This window comes from Thamnophis sirtalis, unplaced genomic scaffold (assembly GCF_051295495.1).
Source record: "Thamnophis sirtalis isolate CommonGarterSnake01/CBP01778 unplaced genomic scaffold, rThaSir2_p1.2 scaffold_1, whole genome shotgun sequence".
NCBI lineage: Eukaryota > Metazoa > Chordata > Lepidosauria > Squamata > Natricidae > Thamnophis > Thamnophis sirtalis.
In genome coordinates this window covers 83,254,169-83,279,825 of record NW_028261381.1, presented here as the reverse complement: position 1 = coordinate 83,279,825, position 25,657 = coordinate 83,254,169, and the positions used below count along the sequence as shown (strand labels likewise).

The 25,657-nt window shown below is 39.2% G+C and overlaps 1 protein-coding gene across 2 annotated transcripts in view; it reads left to right on the top strand.

The window, feature by feature from the left end:
• Positions 1–25,657, top strand: part of DENND2B (DENN domain containing 2B) — a 148,537-nt gene that overhangs the window by 21,257 nt on the left and 101,623 nt on the right. The window contains exon 2 of one of the 2 annotated variants that reach the window (XM_087717721.1): positions 16,230–16,350. The gene's annotated coding sequence lies outside the window, so the exon portion shown is untranslated. Of the gene's footprint in view, positions 1–16,229; positions 16,351–16,731; positions 17,083–25,657 lie in introns of those variants that run through there. The other variant, XM_087717714.1, reaches the window with a different exon arrangement.

The window sequence follows — 25,657 nt, the reverse complement described above, 5'->3', positions numbered from 1 at the left end:
GGAAGAGATGCAGAAAATCCCATCTTTGTTGTTTTCTGGTGTTTGCTAGATATTTATGATACTTACATGCTATTAAAACGTGAGCTGTTAACAACAGCATACTACAGTCAAAGCGTCTTAATTAAAGTGTGCACAGAAAGATCATTATACAGTGAAAACTAATAACGGTAGAATTAAAATGTCACAATTTAGAATATAAACAATAGCAATAATCATAAAACTTGTATAAACAAACAAAATTAGCATAAACTTATTCTGTGAATACACTTTCCATTTTCAGTGACTGCTGAAGGGCCATTAGTGATGAGAGTGATGAGGCCTGGCAACGATCTCCAGGGAATGATATTCAAAAGTGGACATGTTCATTTAATGTGGACACTAAAGCTTTGTTGTGATGTAGCGCTATTGATTCTGTTTTAATAGTGATATCTTTAGTTTTATAAACCACAGAGTTATTGTGGAATTGATGATACATAAACACTATAAATTAATAAATGGGTTAAAAAAAACCTCTTTACAAAAAGTTTAGTGGCATACTCCATCTGCAGGTTGAGGAAAGGTGCTGCTGATAAATTCTAATCTCCTCAAAGTGGAAAAATTACAAGAATGTAAAAACAAATCAACCACAATCTTCAGTATTCTCTATTCTTATATACGGTAAGTTAGAGTCCCCCAACCTTTTCTGGATTGGCAGCCCGGAACAGGAGAGGGGAGGGAGGAAAGAGGGGATGGTTTTTTGCAGGGGTGGGTTTCTCGCCCCATTCCAACCGGTTCGGTTGGAACGGGGCTGGCGGCACGCGCGTGCACGGGTGCGGCGCACGCATGCGTACTAGCGTCTGTGCGATGCTCCAGCTGCTCCTGGAGGATCGCGCAGGCGCTGTATGCGTCCTGCGCATGCGTGGAAGCGCAGAGCTCGTCAAAACCGGGTAAGGAGCGCGGGCGAGCGGGTGGGCCCTTCACCGTTCCAGGAAGTTACTTACTTCTGGGTTCGCCGACCAACCGGTTCGCAGGGACCGCCGCGAACCGGTTGAAACCCACCCCTGGTTTTGTGGGAGGAGCAGGTGTGTGTGTGTGTGTGTGTGTGCTCGTTGCTCACAAGAGTGGGGCCATGAGTGCCTGCAACAACATACACACAAGTGAGGCCCCAAGTGCCTGCGACGCTGGTGTGAATGCAGCCACAAGTGCTCTTACAAGTGGGGCCTCAAGTGCTTGTGACGTTTACGTGAGGCCTTGAGCACCCATGATGCTCGTGCGAGTCATGCCGTGAGCCTCTGTGATGCTCATGTGAGTGGGACTGTGCACATGTGTGCCATGCACCAGCTATCCACTCACATGGCCCAGTTGCGAAAAGGCTGCTGACCAGTAGTGGGCTGCAGCCCACAAGTTGGGGACCCTTGTTGTAAGTAATATATCCATATTTTGGGAATTAATGCTCTTCTGAAAAATGGATTTTGTAGAAAAAAATAGCCATAATACAGCTATTTTTACTATTTAGCTTAGGTAGTCCCCTCAAAAAAGAAAATACTTCTTTTTTAACCACAGTCGTATGTTCATTGTATAGAAAGAATGGTTCCCCATGCTTGAAGAAGGCACTAGTTTCCTCTTTCTAGTCATTTGTCCGTTAACATGAACAGGAATAACATCCACATCCATAACATGTGGTAGCACAGAAACCTACTGCAAGTTTGAGTATTCTCATGTGAAGCTTATTCCTAAGCCAATGAGAGAAGATTTAAGGAGAGGGAGAGGGAGGGGGTTGAGCCTTGTGCTCTTATAGAAATCCCTTTCTGCAATGATGCTGCACTGTGAAGGGCAATAAAGGGAACTTTATTAACGACCTGATCTTAGACTGAGAAAGCGATTCTGAATAAACCAGATAACTGTATGAAATTTTTCACTTTCTCCATAATACCCAGATCTGTTCCATTGGAGTTGGTAAAGAGAACATTTAGCTGTCCTTGATATGAAATTAGCCCAGTTGAGAAATTCATAGTTTGGTTTAAGTCCAACCTTAATCTCAAAGACATTTGTTTAACAGTTAACTGGATTACCCTTAGCTGCTTTCAACAGAGAATGTAATATGTCTGAATGCTCCACGTAATGAAATGGAAGGCTTCTATTCTGGAGTGGAGCATGCTTCCTGTTCACTCCATCTGATGCTGATTTAGGATAATTGAAAAATTTTTCAACCTTCTTCTGGAATCCAAAGAGAATATTCTCCTCCTGGAATTTAATCTCTAGGGAAATCATGAACCCAGTCTTCAAAAATCTTTGAAAGATCACTCTGTGCTAAATAATCTTTTCCCACCAATGTTATTAAAACATGACCTTTGTTTCTTGCTGAAGTTCATAGACTTTCTTCCTCAGCACATCCACCAATCATCATATTTCTCTTAATGGAAATCCACAGGAAGCATTCAGGAGACTGGGTTAAACATATGTAAAAAGAAAAAAAAGTGCAGCTAGCAATACTGGTACAGTTTCAGAATACAACAGTTCAAAAGAATGCATATCCTCTCCAGTAAATAATTGCAACCACTGCTTCATTTTACCCCAAAACAGAAAATGAAGCCTCAGGCCCATCTACTTCAGCATTTCTTATTATACTTTGGGGAACTAAGATGCTTAAAAATATGAAGTGTCCTCTTCTCATGTTTCTCCCTAGTAGTCTAAATAGGGTAAGTGGCCTACAATTCAGGAAGTAATACAGTGTTTTCAAGATTAGTAGCTGCTGATACTTTGATTCTCCATGAATTTGTCCAGCTTCTTTTAAGGTGCCTAAATAGAAGGCCTTCATGGCACATGTTAGTCAATTTAACTGTTCTAGAAAGTCTTGAAAATTGCTCCTGAATCGCCCAACATTTATTTTTTTTCAGTAACTGGCGACTTACACATTTGTTCTTTGAGAGCAACAAAACAAACAAGGTGCTTTCTTCTAAAAGGTCCATTTTGGCTGCATTCAAATGGAGTTACGGTACTTGATCAGGAATACTCAGCCACGTTTTGGTTGACGGGAATGTCATACTTTATATATATATATATCAAATTCAAATATTGTGTGCCTACCAATATTTCTCACCACAGACGCCAAACTCCATAAGTTTGGACACCATATTTTGATGAAAATTATATCGTGCTTTTGAACAACTGGAAGACTGATTTTCTATGCAATAGAATTTATGGATTTGTGACTGTTTTTTCTTCCTTGAGGTGTTGAACAAATTGGCTCTTGTAGGAAAAAAGGAAAAGAAAAATCAATACCCTCACTATAAATCTGAATGAAAATAAAAACAATGAGGGAAAAAGGACAAATAATAAACACAAAACAAAAAAAAATAATTATAAATAATGCAGCTCACTTTTTAGACAATAAATTAAACCTTTTCCACACTACATCATATTAGTTATATTTTCTAACACATTAATTTGTGTATAAAATGTGTGCATGTTATCAATCCAGAATTTTTTCTTAATTGATATCCATGCATGGTAAATCAAAAGTTTGCTATCATTTAATAGATCTCAATGATTGGAATAAGATTTAACATTACATCTTGACACTTATTCTGTGCCCTAACACTATATATACCACTGTGTTAATAACTTTATGCATTTTTAAATATTTATCTACAGTAGATAGTGTTGATATCCAAAGTAATGACTTCAAAAGAGTCTTGTATCTCATTTGGTCTTGTGCTATGGTATTCCCCTTGGGATCAAGGTATTTTTGTACTCCATCACTCTGTCACTTGTAGGAGGTAATTCTGGTGGGCACATGGGTACTGTACATGTCACAATAATAGGATCTTAGAGTCCTAATGGACATCCATTTAAATAAGAGCCAGCGGCTGCCAAAAAATCCAACACAGTTCTAGGCTGCATTAACAGAGGGATAGAATCAAGATCACATGAAGTGTTAATGCCACTTTAGAATGCCTTGGTAAGGCCACACTTGGAATACTGCATTCAGTTTTGGTCGCTATAATGTAGAAAAGACGTGGAGACTCTAGAAAGAGTGCAGAATAGCAACAAAGATGATTAGGGGACTGGAGGCTAAAACAAAACGGTTGCTGGAATTGGGTATGTCTAGTTTAATGAAAAGAAGGACTGTGGGCGATATGGTAGCAATGTTCTGATATCTTAGGGGTTGGCCAAAGAAGAGGGGGTCAAAGACAAGAAGCAATGGGTGAAAACTAATCAAGGAGAGAAGCATTTCAGGGTTCCAACGGGTGCCCTAATTAATTGCTTGACAAAGCAATTTAGAACTAAGGAGAAATTTCCTGACAGAACAATTAATCAGTGGGAGAACTTGCCTCCGGAAGTTGTGAATGCTGCAAAACTGGAAGTTTTTAAGAAGAGATTGGACAACCTTTTGTCTGAAATGGTATAGGATAGTGACGGCTAATCTTTTCTGGATTGAATGCCCAAGGTGCACATGCACACAAATGCACGCCCGCATGCCCAAATCCCCAAAATGCAATGCACGTACGGCCCCAGGTAATTTTATAATTACATGTTATGAAGTAAATATAGGTAGTCCTTGACTTAACAACAGTTCATTTAGTGACCAAAGTTACAAGGGCACTAGAAAAAGTAACATGATCTTTTTCACACTTTCACACTGTTGCAGCATCCCCATGTGATCAAAATTCAGATGCTTGGCAACTGACATATTTATGACAGTTGCAGTGTCCTGGGGTCATGTGATCCCTTTTTGTGACCTTCTAACAAGCAAGGTCAGTCAGAAAAACAGATTAACTTAACAGTCGGTTTACTACCCTAAAATCTGCAGTGATTCACTTAACAACTGTGGCAAGAAAGGTCATAAAATGGAACAAAACTTAATATACAAATTTTGCATTAGCAACAGAAATTTTGGTCTCAATTATGGTTGTAAGCCTAAGTCTAGTAATAAGGACTACCTGTCCACAGCCCGTTTATATTTCTGTTTAGTGCCATTTTGTGACATCGTTGAAGTTAGACCATCTTTGAATCTCTTAATTTCTGATTCAATCTCTGAATGAGATGTTCAGCATTGATCTTTCTGGTGCATGCTGTGACTGTGTTTTCTGCACCAAGTTTCAGACACAGTTAATGTGTATCATCCAAATAGTTAATTCAGAAAGTATTCTAAATAAATACATTATTGACTATATTCAGCACCCTTATGCAGTCACTATTGTTTTTGCAAAATATTGTTTTAGAAAACTGATAATCCGTATGCTAAAACCTTTTTTTGCCTTTGAACACCAGATGGGTTTACCAGAAATCTTTAGGAATGGGTACCTTGTAATGTCAATCTCTAAATGAGACAAAGACCAAATTTGAACCTTCTTAAAATATTCTTTATGTACCCTGCAGATTTCAATGCAAGGAATACACATGCATGATCAGAAACAAAACAAAACATACTTTAAAGCAGTGTTTCTCAATTTCAGCAATGTTAAGAGATCTGGACTTTAATTCCCAGAATTCCCCAGTGCTGACTGGAGAATTCTGGAAATTGTAGGACAACACTTCTTAAAGTTTCTGAGGTTGCAGTTTTAAACATACACTTTAAACACTACAGTTCCTAGCCACACAGTACTAATAGGATTAGATCGGAGAAGACTTCGTAGATTAGTTATACTTGCACTTCTATTTTTATTAGCCTGAACAAGCTATGTGTATAATTTTAGCACTCTCAAGACTTTCCTGACTCCAGAGTTCCACATGAATAGACTAGACAAACATATGGCATATGAACCAGAGCCCTCTTTGCGGGCACGCGGGCTGTTATCCCAGCTCAGTTCCACTGTGCATGCGCGCGTGCTTCCCTCCGGACAGCTGGTTTTCAGGTCTCTGCTGCAAATACACAGGGGTGGGGGATGTGCATGCATGTGTGGGGGTGGGGCATATGTGGGAGCCACAAGCGCATGCATGCGGGTGGGGTGCATTTGGGCATGTCATGTGCACATGTGCAAGGGGGCAGGGGAGCACAGGGGACACGTGCACGCATGCGTGATTGGCAGAGTGCATGTGGGGGTCATGCTTGGGGGTGGGGGTTGCACGTGCATTGCGTTATGGATGTGCATGCGTGCTTTCAGCATGTGATGACAAAAAGGTTAGCCATCACTGGACTAGACAATTTAATCCAAACCAATGGAAAGGGGGAAAATGCATTTTTATCTTTTCAGAATTCTCATTCTGTTACAGTAGGTAGCACAAATGTCTTTCCCAAAAATTTTGCTGGTCTAAGTGAATACTTCTAAAGGCAGCATTAGTTCTAGACTCAGCTAGTTGAAAATTATTGAATCGCTGGCCTGTTTCTGTTAATAAATCATTTACCAACATGCCTTTGCCTCTCTCTATAACTCTCCTCAATTTGCCTCCTCCTCCGTGTTTGTTGTTTAGTTTCCTTCAGTCGTTCAAGGTGTCCTGCTATGAACTGTAAAAAAACAAATACAATTCATATCTTAGAGCAGGGAGGAACAATCTTTTAGCAACTAAGAGTCCGCTTTCGGCTTTCTGATGCCGAGAGTCACTGTGGTTTGGGTTATCTCCTTATCCAGCTATTCAACTTCATATACGTAAATGCAGTACGGTCCAACGTAATATGCTTTGCAGTCTGGACCTCTGCCTTTTTCGGTGGATGAAAGCCTCCAGGGAGAGGACAGGAGACAGGGTCAGAATGGTGAGAAGTATATGTTTGAGGAGGTGATAGTGGTGTGCCTTGTCCTTGAGAAGTCCTCTTTGAGGGGAAGATGGTTTAGAAAGTGATGGTGCTGCAACAGTTGAGGACCCAGAAGGAAATGGATTATTTTCACTGGTTTCAGGCCTGAACTATGATACAGAGACGACACTGATCATACTTAATGGATGAGTGAAACCTTGCAGGTGTTGCTTGGTTTCACATCAGCCCTTGAAACCATCTACATCAGGGGTCCCAAACGTGTGTCATCAAGTGATGCATCAGGACTTTTTCCCCCTTCACTAAACTGGGCGTGGACATGGCCAGCGTGTGACGCATGTGGCACGTGGGCCGCGAGTTTGACAGCCCTGATCTACATGGTAGCTTTTTAGGGAGGGTTCGATTTGGGGGCTACTCTTCTGCAATGGTTCCAGTCAGTGGTGATAGTGGGGAGAAATCATGACCTTGGTTCCTCAGTTATGGATGCTGCAGGGCTTGGAGTTCTCGCTGCTCTTATTCAACATCTAAATGAAGCAACTGGGTGAAGTCATCCACTGACACAGCTATCTTTACATCTTACCCTGATCAAGTGATGTCAAAATGTGTCCAGGTTCCGACAGGGTATAAGTGCCTGGATTGAGAAGAATAGGCTGAAACTTAATTCCAGCAAGGCGAAGTAGCACTGAATACAATAGCCATCTCATTCTGAAGAAATGCTGTCTTCAGTTGGAGTCATACTCTCTCACAGAACTGGCTCATAATTTTGGAGTCCTGGACTCACAACATCTGTTTGGTGAGCAAATGGCAGCTGTGCCCAAGAAGTTTAACCAGCTTAATTCCTGTGGTTACCTTAGCTCCTGAGGTTCCTTGGCAGTCAGTAGTGAGGGACATTACAGGGTGACATGAGGGAAGTACTGTGGGTTTGAAAGAGTGAAAAAGTCCCTGCAAAAATGCCCTGAGTCAATTGCTGGTTTTCAGTTTGTCTGACTCCTTTTCATGACAGATTGCAAGACAGAAGAGATCTTGTTTATCTAGGAGTAACAAATGCACCAGACTGTGTTTTCCTAAAACTAGGCTCCCAAAAGAATAAACTTTGGCTTAGCACACTAAGTATAACATTCTTAAAAAGTGGGAGATTTAGAGCATCAAAACAAGGCTTGTTCTCTCTTCCATACCATTTCTCCTATGTTTATTTAATTTGACTTTATTTCTCTCCCTGCTTTAAGCTACTGTGCTGTGTCTGCTTTATTTATTTACTTATCCATCATATTTGAAGCTGCCTGACTCCTTAATGATTCTGACTTTCCAACTTCAGCTGCCATTTCCCATTACCTAGTCTGGAAAAAAAATGCATTTTGGGAAAAAGGACAGATTTTTTTGCTCAAATGCCACTTTTTGCTTTCCAAACCAGCTAAACTGATCAGTAGAGGAGAATATTTGAAGCTCAGGATTGAAGTCAGGGGTTTTTGGTGCTCTCTGACATTGCTTATTTTCTTGCAGATGTTTCATTACCCAAGCAAGGTAACATCATCAGTGCTAGTAGGAGGGAGTAGGAGACTGATGTAACAGGATCCAGAGCTTCAATGGGAACCACAATCTACCACTGGGTTTGGGGTAATTTCCCAAATTCAGAAAACACTTGATTCCTCCTGGTTTGGTGAGAATGTTTTCTGCCAGCTAATATAAGAAATAATGATTGATACAAACTTGAAAGCTGCTATTGCGATGGTTGTTGTAAATGTTCCGATAACACTTTATATAGCAGTCTAGGGAATAAAGCACCAGATAATGTCATGTGTTGGCCTGAACACGAAAGCCAGAATATTGTTTCAAACAGAGGTAGAGCCCTGAAAGCTGCTTTATAAACCTCTAGGTGCTGATATGGTTTAATGGGGCCATCGTTGACTTCTTTGAAAATCCTCTGCTGATCACTTTTGCTCAACCCTTCATTGCTATTGGTATGTTCTTCAGTTTGAGTTCTTTTGCCAAATCTAGCCATTATTATCTGTTCAGAGCCTTACCTGCTCAGGTTGTTTCTTGAAATTGCTGGAGGTACTTAATTGCTTAATTGTAAGCTGACTGTCTGGTCTGCCTCTTCAGCCTCTGACTCAGAAGATTCAGATGAGCCCATGACTGACACTGCCTTTTCTTTTACAGTACCAGTTCAACAGTTGCTTTGCCCTACAAATGCAAAGTTGGATTGGGCTATCTTGCTGGAATTGCCTTACAAAGAAACAGGGTATTTTGAAATGACACATCTGTTGCCTCAGTAGTCTCATTGTCTCAGCTTGTCTTAACAACACAGAGCAAGGCTGTGCAAATGCTTCAGATTTGATTTATCAGCCAAGGAAGTAAAAAAAAAACAGTGGTTGTAAGTTTGGAAGTTTCATATGGAAACTGAAATCCAAAATATTTGACCTGGCATCAGCTTTGAGTAGAGTTGGTTTCCTTGATATGATGCCTCTTTAAACCCAGTGGTGGGTTTCAAATTATTTTAGAACCTCTTCTGTAGGTGTAGCCTGTTTTTGTGGGAGTGACTTGCCAGCCATGTGACTGGGTGGGAGTGGCTTGCCAGCCATGTGACTGGGTAGGCATGACCAACTTGTAAAATGTGGTGAAACTCACTTAACAACGCTCTTGCTTAGCAACCAAATGTTGGCTCAGAAACTCTGGCATTTGAAGCATGCAAGTCTTAAAGCTATCAAGTTACAAGACCCTTGCACCCCTAAGCCTTTAGAAAAAACTCCCAAGGGGTGTTCAAACTTGCAGATGTCAAGTTACAAGACCCTTGCACCCTTAACCCTTTAGAAAAAAAAACCCAGAGGTGTTCAAACTTGACAGCTTTAAGACTTTTGGACTTCAACTCCCAGAATTCCTCCTCCAGTCATGTTGGCTCAGGAATTCTGACATTGAAGCACACAAATCTTAAAGCTGTCAAGTTACAAGACCCTTGCACCCCTAACCCTTTAGAAAAAAACCCCCCAGAGGTGTTCAAACTTGACAGCTTTAAGACTTGTGGACTTCAACTCCCAGAATTCCTCCTCTCGCTCTTCATCTTGACGATGTGCGGACAAGCGGGGGGGGGTGGTGGAGCTGGAACCAGTTCTAAACGGCACTGTAGATTTGTGGAACCTCTTCTATAGAAGAGGTTAGAACTGGCACGAACCCATCCCTGTTTAAACCCAACAAAATATTGTTTATAGTCCCCTTAAAACACCAGTGAAGAATCACAGTGGAAGCTAAGAAGATCTTAGAAAATATGAGTGAAGGTGACTCAGTTTGATTAACATCACTAGACAGGAGGTGGAAGTGAGTCAGTTGTGGCTGTACAGACAATCACTATATTTTCAAGAGCATGACTGGAAGAGATAGAAAACCGGGTTGTTTTCTGAATCTCCAATGGTAACGAGGTTTCCCCTAAATGCCTACTAATTATTCATAAATATTTTCATGTTTTTTGTGACATATAACAATAATCCATGATACTACTATAAAAAACTGCATATATTACAAGCATTAATAGACAATCTACTGAGTACTCAGCTTTGCACATCGCACTAAGGCATAATAAAATCTGTTTGGTTTACTATGGTATATTGACCCAGACACTATGTACTATAAATCATGGGGCTTTGATGAAGTACATTACTGCACGGTTTTACCTGTTCAGTTGTTTATTCATTAATTCATGGACTGATGTGATGTATCATCCAGTTCAATGGGCTTCCAAGGCTGGGAAAACAGGACTGTCACCAGGCTGCTAGAAGCCTTCAGTAGGGCCAAGACAGGCCTCTTCATGCTTGGAGCAAACAACACCATTCTCGTATCCTATCTGCAATGCCCATTGAATAGGTAGCATTTTCCGCAGAACCAAAGGCAGCATGCAGTTTATAGGATATGGTATGGCTCATATAGCAATAGCAATAGCACTTAGATTTATATACCGCTTCACATTGCTTTACAGCGCTCTCTAAGTGGTTTACAGAGTCAGAATATTGCTCCCCACCCCCAATAATCTGGCTCATCATTTTACCAACCTGGAAGGATGGACGGCTGAGTCAACCTTGAGCCAGTCAGGACTGAATTCCTGGCAGTCAGCAAAATTAGCCTGCAATACCCCTGCGTCATAATGCACAGATTTGCTCTAGTAACTTACTACTTCTTGTCACATACTACCTGATGAAGCCACTTTGCCCTAACTAGCAGCTGGCACAGTGGCCATTAAAGTTATACCCAAGCACTGGCATTTGGGCATCATACCTATGTTTGTAGTCCACATCACCAAATCCTGAAGTCCAACACTGCCCAATGGATGGAGTCCCTTGTCAGATGTGTCTTTGCCCATGTTGTTGTATACTATGAGTGACCAAGTCTCATCTGAGTTTTTTTCGGTGTGCTGGGTTTTAGGTATTATTATATTATGAGCTGCCCAAAGTAAGTTTAGAATCCAGTGGTGGGATGGAAGGAGAGCCACAGGCTGCAACTACCGAAAAGCAAAAGTTGTGAGAAAGGCTGCAGATTTGCCCATTCCAGTCTAAGAGCAAAAATAATTTCTGTTCCTTTCATTTTGAGATGAGTATTTGTGTCAGGGGTTGAGTAGTTAGCTGCTAATGGAATCTCAAGTAGATTTCTGATTAATAAAGGGGACAGCAGAGTTTTAGTAACTCGACAGGACATTTCATGGAGGAATGAAATTCTAAGTGACAGTCTTCTCTGAAAGCTAGATCAATGAGATGCTGTTAGGAAAGGTTCAAAGGCAGTCTCAGTATTCTTTTTTTCCTTAGCAAAGTGCTGGATGATGTGTGAAAGGTTTGAGGCCGCGTGATAATATCAGAATTAATAATCAAACAGAAACATAGGGGATCTTTTAGAACTTAGCATCTGCGCTACAGCTTCATTCCCACGAGGGGGAGTGTTGAGCTTGCTGCTTTCCTTCCCTAGTACGAATCTTTGAGTTTGTAGGGCTTCATTGCCGAAAGCTTTCAACATTGAAACCAGTTGCTTTTTACAGGAAGTCTCCAAGCCCTTGTCTTAAAGTTTAAAAGGTTTTGATTGGTTTCTGCCATAACGGAAATTCTTGCAGAAATTCCTTTTGAGTTCAAATAACATGAAAAAAAGGATGCTTTGTATTTCCATACTATAGCACGAGATGCTGGTATAATTAACATTATTTTATTTTTATAATATGGATAGATGGCAGGATGCCATGATAGTTAAAGAGCTACACTGAATGACCAGTCACACATTCTTACCTCTATCTATATAATGGTGGTTGTGAAGAAAAAGAGAGATGTCTTTTTGAGTTCTTGAAGGGGGGAACAAAATATAAATGAAAATGATAGTAAAACAGAAATACATATCTGGTATTGATCACACTGTTCACTTTGAGAGTAAGTAGTTCTAGGAAAAGAGAAAGGAAATACCTAGCGTACACAGACATAATTAACTATATGTCTCTTAAAACTTTATCTGTCTTTTCAACTACTATATATTGATTAATATTGCACATAGCTTTTTGTTAGAACTTTTCCACTCTCTTTTCCCCCCAGATCTCTTCAATCATGGTTCAACCATGACCCACCAGATTTCTCTGAACCATTTATGTTACCTCTATATACTGTATTTGTTTTTCAATTTGACTCTCATTCAAATTGTCTATGCAGCAAATACATCTCAAAGCATTTCTTTGACACAATTCACTTGCATCTATATTTAGTTTGCATTCATGAAGTTCCAATTCATCTTCTTTCCTATCTTGTCTTATTTTACCAAGCAAACTTTTTAAGTAATTCATTCCACTGCATTCAACTTCTGTTTCTTTTGACACTACTCTCTTGGAATCCCTTCTTCTGTCCAGATGTACTCCATAATACTTACCTGTCCACTGGCCTGCTTGCAAGCCGCCTAAGGAAAGACTTCACATGAATAGGACTTGCAACTTCCTGCCAGCTTCCCCACTGATTTTGATTATTGGAAGCTGGTAGGAAGTTGCAAGTCCTATTCATGTGAAGTCTTTGCTTAACAACCTACGGTTCTCTCATTGATAAGGGCAACAAGGATGGCCAGGATTGTTGCTGCGAAGTGTTATGGTCATGTGACATGCACTTTACGACAGCATTATTTAGTGCTGGAAATTCCAGCTCCAATAACATCAGTTTGGTCTGATGGAAAAGGCACAGGCCAGAAAACTGTGAGTTGTAGTCCCACCTCCTTAAGCATGAAAGCCATTCACTCTTTCTCTGCCCATCCCATCCCATCCCATCCCAGAGGGTTGCTTTTGTGGAGAAAATAGGAGAAGGAAGGAGTATTAGATATGCTTGCCAGTTGACTGACTTATAAAAATAATAAGCGTGGGATCTGTTATGTCCCTGTTTCATGAGATGTGTCCGCGCACAGTCATTCCTGATTGGCCAAGCCGCGAAGCCAGAGCAGGAAGATTAGCGCATTCTGATTGGCCCTCCTGTTGACAGCTCGGGGTATAAAAGCTGTCAAGCGGGAACTGTTCTTTTGCCTAGTTCTGGAGTTGCTGTTAGCGTGTTAATAAAGGTTTCTGTTAAGTTGCCATTTCACCTCAGTCATTTTTGCCGCCTCAATGTATATATGTATATGTATATGTATATGTATACGTATACGTACACGTACACATGTGTGTGTGTGTACACACACACACACACACACACACACACATATATATATATATATGTATATGTATATGTATATGTATATGTATATGTATATGTATATGTATATATATGTATATGTATAGCCGAGGTGGTGCAGTGGTTAGGGTGCAGTACTGCAGTCACTTTGGCTGACTGCTATCTGCAGTTCAGCAGTTCAAATCTCACCGGCTCAAGGTTGACTCAGCCTTCCATCCTTCCGAGGTGGGTGAAATGAGGACCCAGACTGTGGGGGCAATATATGCTGACTCTGTAAACCGCTTAGAGAGGGCTGAAAGCCCCATGAAGCGGTATATAAGTCTAACTGCTATTGCTATATATATAATAGGATCCCCCCCCCAAAATTAAGCGAGGAGTATCTATACAGGTAGCCCTCGACTTATAACAGTTCATTTAGTGACCGTTCAAAGTTACAATGGCACTGAAAAAGGTGAGTTATGATTGTTTTTCACAGTTACAACCTTTTCAGCATATCAAAATTCAGATGCTTGGTAACTGGTTCATATTTATGACCTTTGCTGTGTCCCAGGGACATGAGATCCCCTTTTATGTCCTTCTGAGAAGCAAGGTTAATGGGGAAGCCGGATTCACTAAACAACCCGGGTGCTAACTTACCAACTGCAGTGATTCACTTAACAGTTGAAGCAAGTAAGGTCATAAAATGGGGCAAAATTCACTTAACGAATGTCTCACTTAACAACAGAAATCTTGGGGCTCAATGTGGGTCGTAAGTCGAGGACTACCTGTATAGAATAATAGAGTTGGAAGGGCGATTTGATGGTCTTCTAGTCTAAGCCCCTGCTTGAGCATGAGACCCTATTTTATTTCAGATAAATAGTTATCCAGTTTCTTTTTGAAAGCTGCAGTGATGGAGCACCCAGAAGACAAGCTATTCCACTGATTGATTGCTCTCATCCTTAGGTTGATTCATTGATTCATCCTTAGGTTGTTCCATTGGTTGATTGCTCTCATCCTTATATTCATCAATTTAAGACTTCTTTGTTATCACATTACATGGGTGAATGCTGACTGGCAAGTGGCCAATGTCCTACTAGGAATGGACAGATGAGATGTTCCCCACAATCCCAACCCCCAGACTGCTGAGACATGTTTGCAAGACAGTTTACTGATAAAGTTGTTTGCATTTGCTCTAGTTTAGATTTTTTTTAAAAGCAGAGATAAGGGATAAATTGGATAACATATTTGACTGTCTATCCAGCATTCTTTTAATTGTGTAGACTCCAAGGATGTGACAGGATTCCTGGAAGAAGATAATTAGATGTATATCTTCATTCTGGCTGGAGAGGAGATGCAATAGATGTTTTTACCCAAAGCTGAATTGGACGAAACAAGCTAAAGTTTTATTCTAACAAGACAGAGTTGCTTTTTGTCCAGAATCCATCAAGTTTGGGCATAGTCCCTATGTTGAATATGACCAAAATTGTTCTGCTGCTGAAAAAGCAGCCCTTAATTTGGGGGTTCTACTCATAGAACAAAATGACTATGTCCAGAGTCTCACCTTTGGCCAATATGAGAATTATTGAACAGCAGATGATCATCATCATACATGTTCTCTATTGAAATAAACTTTCTATGGTGGCCTTTTCTCGGGAATACTGCACATAATGGCCTTTTTGGGAATCCAGTCTTATAGACTTATTCAGTCCTTAGGTTTATTTTCAACAAGGAAGAGCTTCAAGTAAAATTCAACAAGTTTTTTTCTTTTTAAATTAATCTAGGTTCCTGAAGGAAACAGAACTAGACAATGGAGGTGAAAAATAGCAAAGGTATACATCATGTACCAATCTTCAAGTATTATGTTCAATATTATTTCACCTTTGTTTGATAAGTTGAAAGAATTAGCAAAGTCATGAGCTTTCCTGGAAAAGTATGTTGTAAGCCTAGGAACTGAAGAGCTAATTCATGTCATTAGTTTCCTGCTCAGAATTTCTGACTGAGCACATCGCACCTTGGAAATCTCAAGTATTTTTACAAATCATAAATTTAATAGTTCCTTTAACATTATACAGATGTGTGTGTGTGTGTATGTGTGTGTGTGTGTGAATATATACTTATATTTCTAATTGTTTTCTATTTTTTTTCCAAAGGAACATTTCAGGCTTTTAAATTGTAGTTTTGCTACACCTAAAATATGCTTTCAAAATATGTTTTGTGTATTTATGCTGTGTATCCTGATAGAGTGGGCCCATTGTTTGATTTGAGCTAGGTCTTCAGTCTTGCTGGTTTTATGTTATCCTTATTATCTATCAAAGTCTTACTTGATTATCTTAATAGTGGAAAGGGTCCTTCTTCTTCTCCTCCTCATAGAGTAAGCCTTATCCAAAGAACTAGAATCTTGTATATCTTAGGGTATCTAGTACCCAAGTCAGTAGTGGGTACAACTCTATGAAATACCTGAAAAAAACTAAATCAAACTAATAGTAATTATGCCACTTTAATAACCTTTGTACTGACTATATGTTCAAATATCAGGGTTTCTGTTTAACAAAAACCAATCCATTGGTGAAGACAAAATTTAAAACTAGAAAGCTTATCAAAGAGATGCACATTTGCTGTCTACTGAGGAGTTAAAAAAAAGAAAGAGAGTTTATTTTGGTCACGTCTGATGAAATGGTTTTAAGTGGCTGAATCCGACAACATTGGGATTTGTTGCATGCATATCCAGGTGCACTTCTTTTTGTTAATTGAACAAATGACAAATACAACCAGCTGTAGCCAAAGCAAAGAGATGTGAACTTGGGATGCTATCATTTGAGGTATTGTACATTGACTCCTGGAAGCAACAAAAACATTTAAGAGAAAAGATTGCATCCTATTTCACAAGGTGATCTCATTCCTGAACTTCTTTTTAACTCCAGAAGGATGAAAGAATACCGGATATTTGGCTTGATGACAAGGAAGATCTGCAGACATTAAGGGCCCTGCAAAACAACAACAACAACACAAAAAAACCAAACAAACCCGGAGTTAAGCCATAAGGTACGTCTTGCTGCAACAGTAGCTTTTTTTTAACCTTGAGATTCTTACTATTGTGTTTCCAATCCATGTCAAAGTTAGAAATGCCAGATTTGTCATGTTGTAGGCCACATATGCTTGCACCTTCAGTGACTCAACAGCAGGCAACTCCTATTTTATTGCATAATACGTTTTAGCAATGCAGCTTGTCCCTGCCCCCTTCTGTCTACACTACGTCACTTGCTGAAAACATTTTATCTCTCCTAATCTGTAATAATCAATTACAGACCACGGTTTTTTTAAAAAAAAATTCTTTTTTTTCCTTGAGAGGAATCGGGGAGGAGGGACAGATTGCATTAAAAAAAAGTGCTGGTTCATAGGTGGCTTCCAAAGCGGTGACGCTCAGTATAACTTGTGTGTGTGTGAGAAAGAGAGAGAGAGAGACTGTGCAGAAAGCAAGGGAGCATGTGTGAGAGAAAGGGTGAGGGAGAATGATCTCCATGACAACTAACCAGCCAGTCTGTGTACTCTCCCTTTTTCTCTCTCCTTCTCCCTCTCTCTGGGCAATCATTTTGGATAAATTCTGCTCTGCGAAAGGTCATGTGAAGGAGCTGTGGGAATCACAGCAGGTATTTGACTCCCAACTCAGCCGTCCAGTCCCTCTTGTTAATAGGGCAATTTTTATTATTATTATTTTTTGGTCTGGGAATTACAAAATCAAGCATGGCATGGAAAAGAAAGTCTGTTCTGTATCAGGTAATGAAAACTTTCCATTTTGTGTTTCTCTTGCTTCTTTCCTCTTGCGTTGTTTCTCCTTCGCTCTCCTCTTTCCTGCTTAGACCATTTATTCTGAATGCATGTCAGCATATGTTTTGGAAGTCCCAAGCTCTTGGGAGTGATGTCATATTCAGCAGTTGGACTTTGTTAAGCAAAGAAGGAGGAAGTAGTGAGCCCCCCAATCCCCACAGAGAGTGTTTGGACTCGGTGAATTTTATACTCTGATTACTGGTAATTCTGTTTTATCATAAAATATATACCAAACAACAAAGGGAAGGGGGAAATTAGGACATTTTCTGGTGTCTGGCAGATGACAGATTTAAAACCACCTCAAAGAAGATGGTTTCATTCAAAGTTTGCTGTACTTTTCTGCTGGCTGAGATACCTACAGCTGCAGCTAGAGACTATTATTCGAGAATTGTATTTGAACTGCAAGAACAAAAAGTGTCAATGTGACAAATAATTATCCACTGTTTGTTTTGTGTGTGTCTGTGTATAGAATAAAGAATGTATTTGGAGGAACTGTTTTTGATCTCAGCTTGTTTGCATGGGAATTTGAATTGTTGCTGATAGGGGATTTAAAATAAAGAAGTCTTAAATGGATTTCCCATGGAGGTAAAGCAGAAGTAAACTTTTAACAGAGTGTTCCACAACATTCGGTGAGAATGTTCTTCTTATTTGTTTTTGTAGTTTTATTTACTTTGGTTTGTCTAGTAGGACTTGTTCCTTAATAAAGGGTGAGTGCTTTTTTCTTTTCTTTTAGGGAGAGTGCAACAAGGATTTTCAACCCCTTTTATGGTAAATTCCTTATGTGTGCAGATGTAAGCAGAGCTTTAAGAAAATTCAGTTTAGACAAGCAATTAAAGATTTAAAAGAAGTGCTTCAGGCTGTGATTTTATAATAGGAACCTCCGGTGGAAAGAACAGTCAATTAATGTATAATAAAACCAGACTTGTTGTTCAAACAAACAAACAAACAAACCCATGCCATCTAATATACAAACAAACACACTAGATTGACAGTAATAATTTAGGATTCTTGAAGCTATACTGAACAATCAACTGGGAACTATACCCATTGTTCACATTTTTACCATTGTATGAATATGGGCCATTTGTACTCCAGGCGTACGTTTCTCTCCTCATCATTTTCTAATACCCTAAATGACATCTGCCACCCTGTCACCTTTTTATTTTGGCTAAAGATTTTTATTTATTTTGGCTAAAGAACGCCCTGCAAAATATAAAGCTAACCCAGGTATGCAAAGGGGTCACCGTCCAGCAGGATACTTAAAAAAAATATGTAGGCTCCAGGTTTTCCTCTTTCTTCTATGCAGAAATGTTGGGAATAATGAAATTTGGAAAGACTAGCCAAGCAATGGGAGTGAGTAAGGGGATAGGAGAAGCTTGATGAAATTTAACGAAGTTAAAGTTCTATTAACTGATTGTTATATGCTTCTGTAATCAGTAAGTCTCCTCCATGCATCCAGATCAAGCCTTTGACATGGGGAGTGGCCTGCAAGATTTTAGCTTTCTTTTTTGAGTTGCTCAAACAGAGTGCCCTTTGTGTTCCTCTGCACAATGAAAGACACTTCTGATTGGGCCTGCCGGGCCTGCCAACATAATGTCAAATTAGGATGGCCTCTTTCTACTTTCTGCAAGTTGATTGAAAATAAAAGATAGGTTCACAAATTAGGTAGATTTTTTTCTTCATTTGTTGCTACATTCATTATCGCACTATCGTGGCTGGTTCACTAAAAAAAAAAAAAAGAAAGTCACAGCATCCGTCTTTTGATCTGCCTAAGTTAAATGAAAGAGGAAAGAATGGAATGTTGCATGATATAATTATGACATAATATGTACACAAGAGCTTATCATTGCCCATGTCAAGGCCTATATTAGGTAACATTTATATTTCAGCCTCAGAGATGAACTGCACAGAATTCAGTAGGTCTTATTTTGGGAAAGACATGCAGAAAATTGGAGCACAATTTTCTTTCTTTCTTTCTTTCTTTCTTTCTTTCTTTCTTTCTTTCTTTCTTTCTCTTGTTTTCTCTTTCTCTCTCTCTCTCTCCCTCCCCCCCTCTCTCACACACACACCCTTTATATATTTTATACATAAAACAAGGCACAAAACATACCTAACATTCCCTCCTCTTCCAATTTTCCCCAAAACAGCAACCAAATTATGTGGGTTGGACTGACAGAAAGTGACTTGCACAAGGTTACTTTCATGCATAAGGCAGAACTATAATTCACAGTCCCCTGGTGCCTTAACCACTAGATCAAAGTGGCTCTTTAAAAAGAGCCAGAGCTGAAGAAGTTTCTTGGATGAGAAGTGAAACGCCTTCAAAGAAAAAACAGAAAGTCCAGTTGCCTCTTCAAAAAAGGAACCTTTGCTTAGCATTTATATATTTCTTCTGTTCTAAAATACAAAATAATAACTTTAATCATACGTAACTGCTCTGAGATCAGCATTGAGACACTTACATTGCTTTCTCATGAACTAATGAGTAATGATCTTTTGAAGTCTTAGTCAGATATACAATTTCTATAGATGCCAAATGCTTTAAGGCATGTCTGAAAATGTGTATGAATGACTCTGGATTCTTGCATGTATATGCATCCGGAGGATGATGCAAATGCAGAGTATTATTCTTGAAGTCGTTTCCAGCCACTGGCAGCAAATGCTTAAAAGGTCTGTACTGCCAATTATATGTTATATGAAGTGGACACCATAGCACAGCAGTTGACAGATTTAAGTCATTTTACATCCCTTGATATGAAACATTCCCACAATCTTACAAAAAAAAAAGTTGTGAAACTGGGATGTGGAAATCAGCCCCTCCATCCATTCACATTTATCGCCTTTTCTCTTAAGCAACCTCATAATCCAAGAAAGGAGAGTTGCAAAGTTATGTCGAATACAGGAGACTATTGGTTAAAGCAGTGTTTCTCAAATCTTGGCAACTCTAAGAGGCATTGACTTCAGCTTCCACAATTCCCTAGGCAGCCTCTGTCCACGCCTCTTTAATACTTGCCAAGATTGAGAAACACTGGGTTAAGTCTTCTGGAAGCCACACCAGGATTTCTCCATTGCACAGACACTTTCCCCTGAGTCCAATTCATCTTTTTCTTAAATTTTCATAGTGTCACATGCAAATGGGTATATTTGCACACAAAAACACTCAGATACATAAACCTGTGCTGAAACACAAACTTCACTTTACCTTCAGACCAGGATATATTCATACTTTTCAAGCTTAGCATACAGCTTAGTAGGGTTGGATTCGATAGAGAAACTTCTAAATCTTGAATTCATCTACAGGCCTTATTAGAGCAAGCCATTCCCTTGAAACTTTTAATAGGGCAACTACTGATTTACCTGGCAAGTTTTGGTTTCTGATCAAGATCAGGGGATGACTTCTGGACCTTTATTTACAAAGCCTCAGTCTAAGAAAATCTTACAATCTGCATTCCAACTATGGAGTGCTTGCCAATGGAATCTATTTAGCTCTCCCCTAAAATCTGTCCTTTTCAAATTAATTCAGTTCTTTTAAAATGGCTGCATAAATTTGGGTACAGTATAAGTAGTCCTCAAATTATGACCACAATTGGGACCAGAATTTTCTTTGCTAAGCAAAGCAGTTGTTAAATGAGTCACAGCCAGGGGTGAAATCCAGCAGGTTCTGACAGGTTCTGGAGAACTGGTAGCGGAAATTTTGAGTAGTTCGGAGAACCAGCAATTGCCACTTCTGGCTGGCCCCAGAGTGGGGTGAGAATGGAGATTTTGCAGTATCCTTCCCCTGCCATGCCCACAAAGGCATTCCCACCAAACCACACCACACCCACCAAGCCACGCCCACAGAACCGGTAGAAAAAATTGAATTTCACCACTGTCACACCCATTTTATGATCCCTTTTGCCATGGTTGTTAAGTGAATCACTGTAGGTGTTAAGTGAATCATGGGGTTGTTAAGCAAATCAAGATTCCCCTTATGACTTTGCTTATTGGAAGTTGGCTGGGAAGATTGCAAATGCCAATCACAAAATCTTGGGATGCTCCCACCTGTTGGTATGCTGGTTGCCAAGCACCCAAATTTTGATTGCATGACTAGAAGGATGCTATAGCAGTCGTAACTTTGAGGATTGATTGTAAGTCACTTTTTTCAGTCCTATCGTAACTTTGAATGGCCAGTAAATGATTGGTTGTAAGTTGAGGATTACCTATATAAGGTAGACTAAGCTATTGATCTGATCCAAAAGGTAATATTCTTTTTTTTATGGAGGTAAGTTATTTTAAGGGCATAGAGGTTCTTCGGTCAGTAAGTACCTGATATAATATCCTCATGCTTGCAATATACATTTGATAAGACTCACATACAGGATTATGGAAGGTAGAGATGCATTAAATCCACGCTGAACATGAAGCAAAAATGATTGGAAATATCAAAGAGTGTAGCAATTATTTATGTGCATTTACTAGATTAGTTTCAGAATTTGAGGAAAACTCAAGCAAACTTCTTTGCTATTTGACTTAAACTGGAAGAGAAGGAGCATTAGTTCTCGCAATTCAATGATGGTTAGATTGTGGCCCTTTTGTTGGTATAATCTTAACTACTATGCTTTTATAATGGCATACTACAATATGTGCTCAATCATTGTGGCTTGTAAACCATATAGTGACTGGGTAGTTTCTTTTAAGTTTGTCATTTTGACTTCTAATCTCTTAACCTTGCCAGTCAAAGACAATGTCGTTATTCCAACTTGATCTATTTGATTTTTAATGGTGAAATAATCCAGTGAATGGTGGGGGGAAACGTACAAGATGTTATAAATAGAAAGATCCACCCCCTCACATCCATGCTCCAAATTTAATGAATGAGACAGAGGGAACTGCGCAATAAAAGACTTTTCTGTAAGTTTCTCTACACTAATTTTACTTATCACGTTTAAACATAGACAGTATTCTTATAGCTTATAAATATATTAAATATTTAGATATGAAAATCTTTCCTCAGTAAAGTGATTTGGAGTAGGCATCCATTCTAGTCTAGTGGCTTTGACTAATAGTGGATTTCTAATAGCACATATCAAAATATAGCAATCTGAATATATTAATATTCATTTCTACTGCCCCTTCCTCTGCAGAATACAAACAAAATTATGGTTTTAACAGTTCTTCAGTACAGTTTCCACATATTTGTTCTGAGTGGGGCCACACATATATTGTCTTATCAGTTAATAGAAAATAATTAGAAATAAAATTGCATTTGTTAGGTTAGTGTAGTGGCAGCAGACAGCCCATACAATCACAAGCCAACCATGTGCCCAGAAGGAGTCACCTGATCCCTGTGGGCCAATACAGTGGGGCGGCGGGGGGGTGGGGAGAGACTGTCAGGCTTCTGGCCCAGAAGAGTTTTTTTCTTTTTTGGAGAGTTAGCTGGAGTCCTGGATGAAGAGGTTACCCACAGGCAAGGCTGGAAACTGACTTAGCATTGCATATAGGGTTTTTTTTGCATGTGTTTTATCTCTTTTTAACTGGGGGGGGGGATGTGTTATGTGGAACCTAATCTTCTTTTGGCTACAGTTCAATTTTATTTCAATCCTGGAATTGACTGGTAGCTTCCTAGCCTCTTATTTCATTTTTTTAAATTAAAAAGTTTTATACGTTTTACAATTGTATACCTTTACCCTTCTATCCCTCCCCCCCAATCCCACATCCCCTCCCACCCTTCCCCCCCCCAACCTCCCAGAGCAAATACAGGGTATAAACATTTAACAATCATAAACTCCTAGCCTCTTATTTCAGCTTGGCTGAGCTACAAACTCCCAAAGGTGTGTTTGTTTACTCCCCCCCTTCCCCCCCTTTTTTTTAAGTTAGCCAGACCTAGGGTGAGGTAAGGATTTCTCCTTCAATCCTTTCCTGGTTCCCTGGAGGGATGAGGTGGAAGGAAGAAACTGGTTTATAAGAGGGGGGGGGGGAGGGAGAAGCAGACAAGGGAAGTTTTCTAATTTTCTAGTCCCTGTTAATCCCTAGACAGAATTTTATCTTCGGAGGGAGGCCCGGAGGTTGCTTTTCTTTTTGATAGGTGGCATGCAAACATTATTTTCAAACTAGAATATGAAGTAAGATGTCTTTTAAGACTTTAGATAATTATAGCTTTGTTGTCTGAAGTGTATTAAGATTTGTTGCAAGTTTTACAGGCCACCCCATTGTCATAACATTATAATCAAAATAACCGAAAGGACATTTAAATCAATAGGAAATATCCTACTATATAGTTCTATATCCTATATAGGATATAGAATATCTATCTATCTATATATCTATATATATATATATTTCTAATACTGATTGGGCAGGTTTACATTCTGTTATTTAAGAAATTGCTTTAATATTAAGCACTATTATGAGAAAATAAGGTAACCCTCTCAACTAAGTGTGCTGACTCCGATTTCCTGAATTTTGGGGGGCATTCTCCATCTTGAGGATGTAGTCAGTGGGGAAGTTGGGAAGAGAAGTGTCAGTGTTTCTGAACACCCGATTGGAGATGACTTGTTGATAAATTAAAGCTAAGAAGAACACATTAGGGGTGGAGCAACAGCAGGCTTGATTGCTTCTCTCCTTGTTTGCAACTGGAATTGGCCACTCAGGTTGGATTTGGACTATTGAAGAACAGTGTTTACACCCCCAAGTATTTTTAGATGGGCCACAATAATATAATGGACAATGATTTTTAATGTTGTTGAGAGATTTGAAAGACCAGGAGAAGGTACTTTTTCTTCCAGGTCCTAACAAAATTCTAGCATAAACAATACTATTTCCATCTCATGTTTGACATCCTGAAAAGATCTAGGTAATCTACTTTTAGGATTCTTTATAAGTTGACCAACTTCTCAAAGGTTTCCCAGGAAAGGATAGGTTGGAGACTGGATGGAACTTGTTTAATAAACCTCAACTCAAATAGAAGAATCTCAGTTAACATTACAATATGCCACCCACTCACTTCACATGGCTTTGCCCAATTGGCATTTTAGTCTAAGCAAATACAAGGCATTTTAGCTTAATACAAATATAAGTAAATACAAATAGAATACATACAAAGAAACCTGCAAGATCCTAACCACTGACAGGTGCCTTAGATCTTCCTGTCCCAAAATTAATGAGAAGTGTTATGCTTGCAAACTGCCAATATTATTACTTCTTGTAGATTACTGTTTGGAAATATAATAAACTGTATTTTATTTGCTCCATAATCATTCTCTTTATATTCTTTTTTAAATTTCCATTCTGTAAGAGAGAGAGAGGTTTTAAAACTTTACTTATTTTAAGAGTCTAAATAATGAGAAGAAACTCTCAAATGCTCCCTCCCCCAGAAAGTAGAAAATCTAATACAGGTAGTCCTTGACTTATGACCACAATGTAACCCAAAATTTCTGTTAAGTGAAACATTTGTTAATTGTGTTTTGCCCCATTTTGCAACCATTCTTGTCACAGTTGTTAAGTCAATCACTGCAATTGATAAGTTAGTAACCCGCTGTTAAGTGAATCTAGCTTCCCCATTGACTTTGCTTGTCAGAAGGTTGCAAAAGATAATCACATGACCTTAAGACACCTCAATGGTCATAAATATGAACCAGTTGCCAAGCATCTGAATTTTGATCACATGGTTATGGGGATGCTGAAAAGTTCATGGCTATGAAAAACGGTCATAAGTTGTGTTTTTCAGTGCTGTTATAACTTTGAATGGTCATTAAATGAATCGTTGTAAGTTGAGGACTATCTGCATTAGACATTTAAATCTATATTTAAATCTTAGGTTGTTAATTGATAAAAATAAGCACAAACTAATTGACTCAAGACATCTCAATGAAGTCAGTGGAAGTTTCAGGGCAGTATAATTGTCCCTTGTTTGTACATATGTTACTCCAGAATTGATAGTATGAACTTTCGCTGCTGGTTTTCATTTTTGCTGGATGAATTGCAGACAACTAATGTAAATAGTATTGTTATGTGGTGTCAGTAGTGGGTATTTTATTATTTCTTGGGGATTTACAACCAGCTGGGGGAAACTAATTCGCAAAACTGAGGCCAAGCGCAATCAAATATTTTTCAAGTATTTTAGTTTTTGTTAAGCCAAGAGGAAAAGCTGTTCTTTATAATCCTGTTTAAAGGCTTGGCCAGATAACCTGTTTAGCATGTTACTTTCCTCCTGTCCTGCAAAGCAAGGTACTTTCCAGAACACAATTTGAAAGTATATAATTTCCAAGCGGGGACTGCTAAGATGATGAATTGGCTAATTTCAAGGCAAACTCAAAGAATCCTCGGCTTACTTTTAATATTTGACAAAATCCTGTTTGAAGTCTCAAGGTCAGGTCTGAAGTGTGTGTGTGTGTGTGTACAGAGAGAAATGCAGGCTGTGAGGAGAGGCAAAGGATCAATCAACTTCTCAAGGTTTACACTTGAAAGTGGCTTTTTTCAGTTCCACCTTAGTAGGCTAATGTGAACTAGTAAGAACACCAGATCTCAATGAAGTACTGGACCTGTATAA